This window comes from Ruditapes philippinarum, unplaced genomic scaffold (genome assembly GCF_026571515.1).
Source record: "Ruditapes philippinarum isolate M1 unplaced genomic scaffold, ASM2657151v2 ctg2871_1_1_1_1, whole genome shotgun sequence".
NCBI lineage: Eukaryota > Metazoa > Mollusca > Bivalvia > Venerida > Veneridae > Ruditapes > Ruditapes philippinarum.
In genome coordinates, this window is record NW_026864393.1 from 57,487 (window position 1) to 63,800 (window position 6,314).

Here is a 6,314-nt window from a genome sequence, read left to right on the forward strand (position 1 = left end):
TTTGTTTTATTTGTGTATACATGACACCTTGTGCAAGCAGAACGATCATAGTACTTAAAGCAGGTAATTGCGTAACATTTAAATAAACAAACAAACAAACAAATATTTCCGCTATTACTTATTGTTTCCTTGACAATAAAGTGGTACATTTCACTACATCAGAAAAGGTTGCAGACACTTATGGAAAGAAAACTGTCCGTCCGAAAGGCTTCTCTGAAATTATGTAAAAAAGTGACTTGGAACGTTATGTTATAAAAATATTTGTTTATGGAAAAATATAAGATGGTCAAAAGTAACATATTTTAATTAAAATTCAAATTCAAAGGAAATTTGTTACAAAGGCCACAGTTTTATCATTCCCTTAAGATATAGATAATTTTTCTTTTCTAACGAATTATGTTAATTATATTTGCAATGAACTTAAGGCAGCATTTACTATATATTTTTGAAAACATTTAACATAGGTTTAATAATGAAATGTGCGTTTATCCGTTAATAGATATGCAAATGCATATCAATGTTCATTGCTTTTGAATAACTGTAAAATATAGCTTCGAAAACTTCTGAAATTAAGTTAAAATTTGTTTACAGATTGTAAATATTACACATTATATTGTTTAACTACATGACAATGTTTCTGTTAAAGATTTATATCTTTAGTTACTTTATGCAATTTAAAAGTCGATTTTATATATAAGAGGCGGTAATGTTGTAAATAAATCAAACGAGAAGAGCTCTTTTGGATGATAAATTGTGTCAAAAGAAATAAAAGTTTTTCTTTTGCAAATGTTTTAGTTCTTACATGCAATATCAAAAATTTCAATTCACTACACCCATTATTTTGTAGTATAACTACATTTACAAATAATCAACAGTTATCGAATAGTTTTACACTCTAAATTTGGTTTCAAAAGTTTAAGTTCCAAACAAGACTGTCATTAAGTCAAACCACCTTTACTTCAACTATTTTGCATTCACGATTTATGCAAAAGCTTCTTTTTTAAGTTTTAAAATGTTGATCCTTTTTTAGAATCGATTAATGTTTCATTTACAGAAGTCAAATATATATGTTCCAAATTCCTTTTTTCGATTGAAGCTAATAAAAGCCTGTGCAGCATACGCCGAAAATTTATTTGTGGAATGACGACAATGATTTAAGGCTGCAAACATGTCAAACTCTGATATAAAATGGTTAGTTTTTAAGAATGCCATTTATTGCTAGAACTAAATATATTAAAATGAAGCTTATACTTGTTAATTCCACGCTACTAAGCTGTTTTAAATAAGTTACCTTATTACCGGCCCATCGTTCCCTATAACCGAATACAATAGACACTTAATACATTGATTGATTTCTTTGAACTAGTGTTTGTACACATTTTTGAATAAACATGAAACCTTACTTGTTTATTCATTAGTTTGTAATGTGTTTCGCATCATTGCAACACAGTGACATTTCCTTAAATTTATCTATATTCTCTATTGGCGTCGTCTTCTAATAATAAACTTCTTCTAACACACAGCTCATTAAAGGTAATTAACCTATTTTTATGAAGAATGAATGTGATTAACAGAAACGTATACTAGTCTGAATAAAACAATGTTTACTAAAGATCAAATGACATATTTGAAACGGAAGCTGAAGTATTGACTGGAGTAAATCAGTTCAATAATTTACTAGGGTTTCATAATTTTTATTGATTTGAAAAGTTTGGCGGGAAACTGAAAATGAAGGATTCCTTCTCATTAATTTTGTCTTACATTTTAAAGTGTAGAATTACTTAAAGTCGAAACTCGCGATAAATACCCGCAACTTCACCCCAAACAAAATCATATAAACGAATTTCGTTTTTATATAAGTATACGTTTGAAGATCATTGCCAAAGAATAGATACAATAAATATTAAGGAAGGTTTGTAAGATTCAAATAAAATAGCAATACTCACGTTAATTTCCCAATCGATTAAAATATTCTAGCCCGCTGTGATTCAATCATGACGCCCACAAACAAACGTACCTTATGTTGATTACAAGCCCCGTATTAACCTTTATCAATGACATTTAAAGAAGAGCAACCACTCCTTCTTTATACAGTTACTATAGTAACTGTAGTAATCCAAAGCACAAGTTAAGTGTTATCATATTTATGAATTAATGTGTTATACATACATAATACGAATGAACTTTTATATAAGTTTTGCGGATAGGCAAGGTATTCAGTTTTCATCATAGATCATGTCTCTTGTATAACTTATTTTGTTAGCTTATAAACCTTTGCTATCTTTGATCATCTTAATTAATAAATAACTTACATCTTTTGAAAAGACCTCGGAATAAAAAATATGAACAGACGTTGTTGATTTCAAATATTTTTGGAAATCGACAAAAATCTGGAAACAAAGTGATCCCTCGGAAGCATTAATCACAACAAAATTACAAGAGAATTGCAGACTCGGTTTGATTGAGTCTGTACATGAGGGATAATGAATACGTGCAACATCCCTCACGCCCCTAGCACCGGCTTGAGCGGTACTCAATTCTCAACATTTAATAGTGCTGGCATCAATGATCCCGAAGGACCAGAAAAATATAACAATACTGAAGTGAGGTACGGGGCAACCTTTTACAGCTGCCAAATGGCACTTTACACCTGCTGTTGTGAAGTATAAAAATCTGGAAATAAATTGATCCTTCGGAAACATTAATCACAACAAAATTACACGAGAATTGCAGACTCGGTTTGATTGAGTATGTACATGAGTCACAGAAATTATTCAATTTCTTTTTTTCTGCAAAGTAATTCAGATTACATTTTACATGTATGCAATAATTAAATAAAAAAGTATCATTATAATGCCGGTATGAGACTGCCATCAGCTTCGCATTTTGTATCATTTAAAAATAACAACAAGAAAACACTACAACAAAGACTCCTGTCCATTCTAAACAAGCTAATTTAACCAAAAATGCTTTAGTCTCGTATATGTTTTGCATACTTAAGCATATGCTCTGTTTACATACTGTTTGTCCTCTGTTAGTATTATCAAATATTTTAGTATCAAGTTTACAACATTCAATGTCGAATGGCTTTATATCGTATTTGATAATTTATAGGTAATAAGTATTTCTCCAATCCTAAATCATACAAAACGTAAAACGACTTTCCTTCTTATTCCTTTTTCCTTGCTACATTCTTTTTTCATAAGTAAAATACTGGTTTTTGTCAATGTTTGTTTCCAATCAAGTTTAAGTCACATTTATTATTTAGAACAAACACAAGAGATGCAATAATTTAATGTCACTCCTAAACTATAGTTAAACCTTTAAGTAAACCGTATGGAAAAATGTGTTTGTGCTGTTTTTTTTGTTCTCATAAATATAGATAACAGTCAAGAGAAAAACAAAACATTTGTATATAAATTAAGGCGGAAAACTATGAAATGTCTTTATAATGAATATTTAATGAAATATTGTCTCTCTTAAATAGCGTAATTTGACAAAGCGATTGGCGAAATGCTCTTCAATTACGAATTATATGTTTCCATTTAAATACATTAACTAATTTCTTGCTAAACTGGCAGTTTAATATTAGCCAATACTTTACACGTCACGTGCATGATGTGATACGAACATTTATATTTTAAGAGACTTATTATCTCCTAACTTAATTCAATAAATGCTAAACTTTAGACTTCATGTGCTTATAATTAATATAAACCCCATGCTGAACAGTTAATGAATACGTGAATCGCTAGTATCACGTTATCCAGAGAATAGGAGCCCATTAACAAAAATAAGAAAAGACTGGGACTTGTAGCGTCCACAAAAATCAAACAACATTCGTTTTGTAGTTTTTAAAAAGTCTTAACTAAGAAAAAACTTCGGTTTAATAAAAAAGAGTCATTCCTTTTACAAAATAGCTTATTTTCAGAATAAACCCAGCAGGCACTCGACGTTGTTTCAACGTTGAAACAACGTTGAAATATTGTCGTGACGTTGTTCAACCAATATTCAACTATGGACGACCATACGGATATATTGCCAATGTATATACAACGTTGATTCAACGTTGTTTATGGTCGAAGTTTTACATTTAGTTTAATCATTATATAAACTTTTATACCACTAATGTTGTGATATTATTCCTTTATTGAATTAGTCTGTAAGTGATTTTTGTCAGGAAAATTTGCGTTACAATCTTTTTCCGTATATTCAAAAAATATTAAACAAATAAAGTTGGAAATAATTTTTCACTTTCTATAAACGCTTTAAATATTAGTTAATATGTTTTGTTGTTTGTTGTTTTATTTTTTAGTTCTTTATGAATAATATTAATTAATAAATTTATATTAGTCAAAACCCCGTTTATAAGATAACGCTGGTCAGGGGAAGTAATTGTTGCGGTCTTTGATTTTGTTTGTTGTCTATGATTATCGTTCGTGCAAATGGTGGCGCTGTTTGGAAAATTTGAAAACAACACGATTGGCAATTTATTTGGATTTCGAAGGTATTACCGTTATGTTTTACTTTAGTTTACTGATTATTTTCTAAAATATTATTATTTATTCTTTAAATTCTACTTTTATTTACTTTATGAAATAAATGAGAGATATAAACACATGATTGAGTTGATTTGACACGTTTTCGCGACTTAATTGAATGATTTGGGTTCGGTAGGCCTTGTAAGCATGAAGTTATTTATGTCATAAGCAATTTATGATTTTACAAATCTTGTCTTTCTTTAATTTATTTTTCATATTATTAAACTTTTGTCTGTGCTATATCCTATTTAGAATTTAATCAATTTTAAAATTGAAACCTATAAAGTAGTTCGGCCCACTTAATTTACGTCCCAAGACGATTCGTCAATATATATAACTATGTTTATAATTTATTGATAGTATAATACAGTGTTAATTAGTTTGAAAAAAAAACAACATTATAGTGATTATTATTAAGTTAAATAACAAATTTGAGTGTTAAACTTTAAAGTTTAATAGTCGTAAATTTAATAATAAATCTATTTCTATTTTATTATATATTATTTTATATTCTAGATCCTGGTCCTGGCTGAAATTTAGAGCTGTAGCCTGTATACCATACATTCAAAATGAAAGGGACTGTCAGGTTTGTTAAATTGAAATTTATTCTTATTAATTTATATATTTGAATTTCTTTACAATACAAAGTATAAATTTTTTCAACTACTGGATATTTATCTTGTCTTAAAATATATTTCTATCGAAATATTCCTGTAACATTATTAATATAAAATTTACATGTTTGTTGGTTTCAGGATGCTGCATAAAATGGTCTTAGCTAGAGCTTAGAATGTTAATTTCTTGGGAATGCTGCAAGGAACTGACGGGGAGCAGTTTTACAAATCATAGGTGAGACTTTTAAATAGCTTCTTTTTAAAAAGATTTTGTTGTCTTATATACAGTATTTGCTGCCAATATCAAACTAAGCTATGTTTCAATTTCTATGCTGTTTTATGATGTAAATCTTAGATAAAAGCATTTTTAAGATAAAAACAAATCACTAAGTTGAGTAATTATATGTATAATTTGAGATTGACCAAGTCACTTTTAACTACAAACTTCTTATTTTTATTTGCAGAAGCAGTAAGGGACAGCCAAAGAAGTACTCGAACACTTGACATACCCAGAAAGATCTAGAAGAAAAGATTGGAACAGATTGTAGCTTAATTGTTAAAACTATTAAAGTGAATTTTAGCTGCACTTAAACTGTATTTTTGAAATAAAATATCTGAAGTATTTAATATTGTCTTGATATTTTGTTAAAATTGGTTACTTTGCTTTATATCCAAAAATTAAAGTATGGTGGGTTTTCAACGTTGAAATGACATTGAAACTTCAACGTTGTGCCAACGTTGAAGCTGCAACGTTGTATCAACGTTGAAATTTCAACGTTGTTTCAACTTTCAAATCCGAATATAAATCCAACCTTATTTCAACGTTGAAATCTGACCATAATTCAACGTTGAAACAACGTTGATGTGCCTGCTGGGAAGAGTTTGCAAGGAATGACTGACTGTTATCAATATACTTGTTTTTTTTCTAAAATATTTAAAAAAAAAAAAACCCATAAAAATATTGCACAATACTGTTTAGATACGAACAGAATGAATTAATTGTTTTTTAAGAGAGATGCTCCAGAGATCAATTAAAGACAAACAATATTTCACAATTCAGAAAACCAAATACGACATGATTATTTAGCATTATGTTGATTTAGATTTAGACAAGAATATTACTTGACTGACTGTTAGTGTAACAGTATTACAAAAACGA

At 28.8% G+C, this 6,314-nt stretch overlaps 1 long non-coding RNA gene across 1 annotated transcript; it reads left to right on the forward strand.

The window, feature by feature from the left end:
- The first annotated feature begins 3,937 nt into the window (after positions 1–3,937).
- LOC132725444 (uncharacterized) lies at positions 3,938–5,782 on the forward strand. Its single transcript, XR_009625055.1, has 4 exons — positions 3,938–4,507; positions 5,058–5,127; positions 5,297–5,390; positions 5,620–5,782. It is a non-coding gene; the product is annotated as an uncharacterized LOC132725444 (long non-coding RNA).
- Positions 5,783–6,314: the final 532 nt, after the last annotated feature.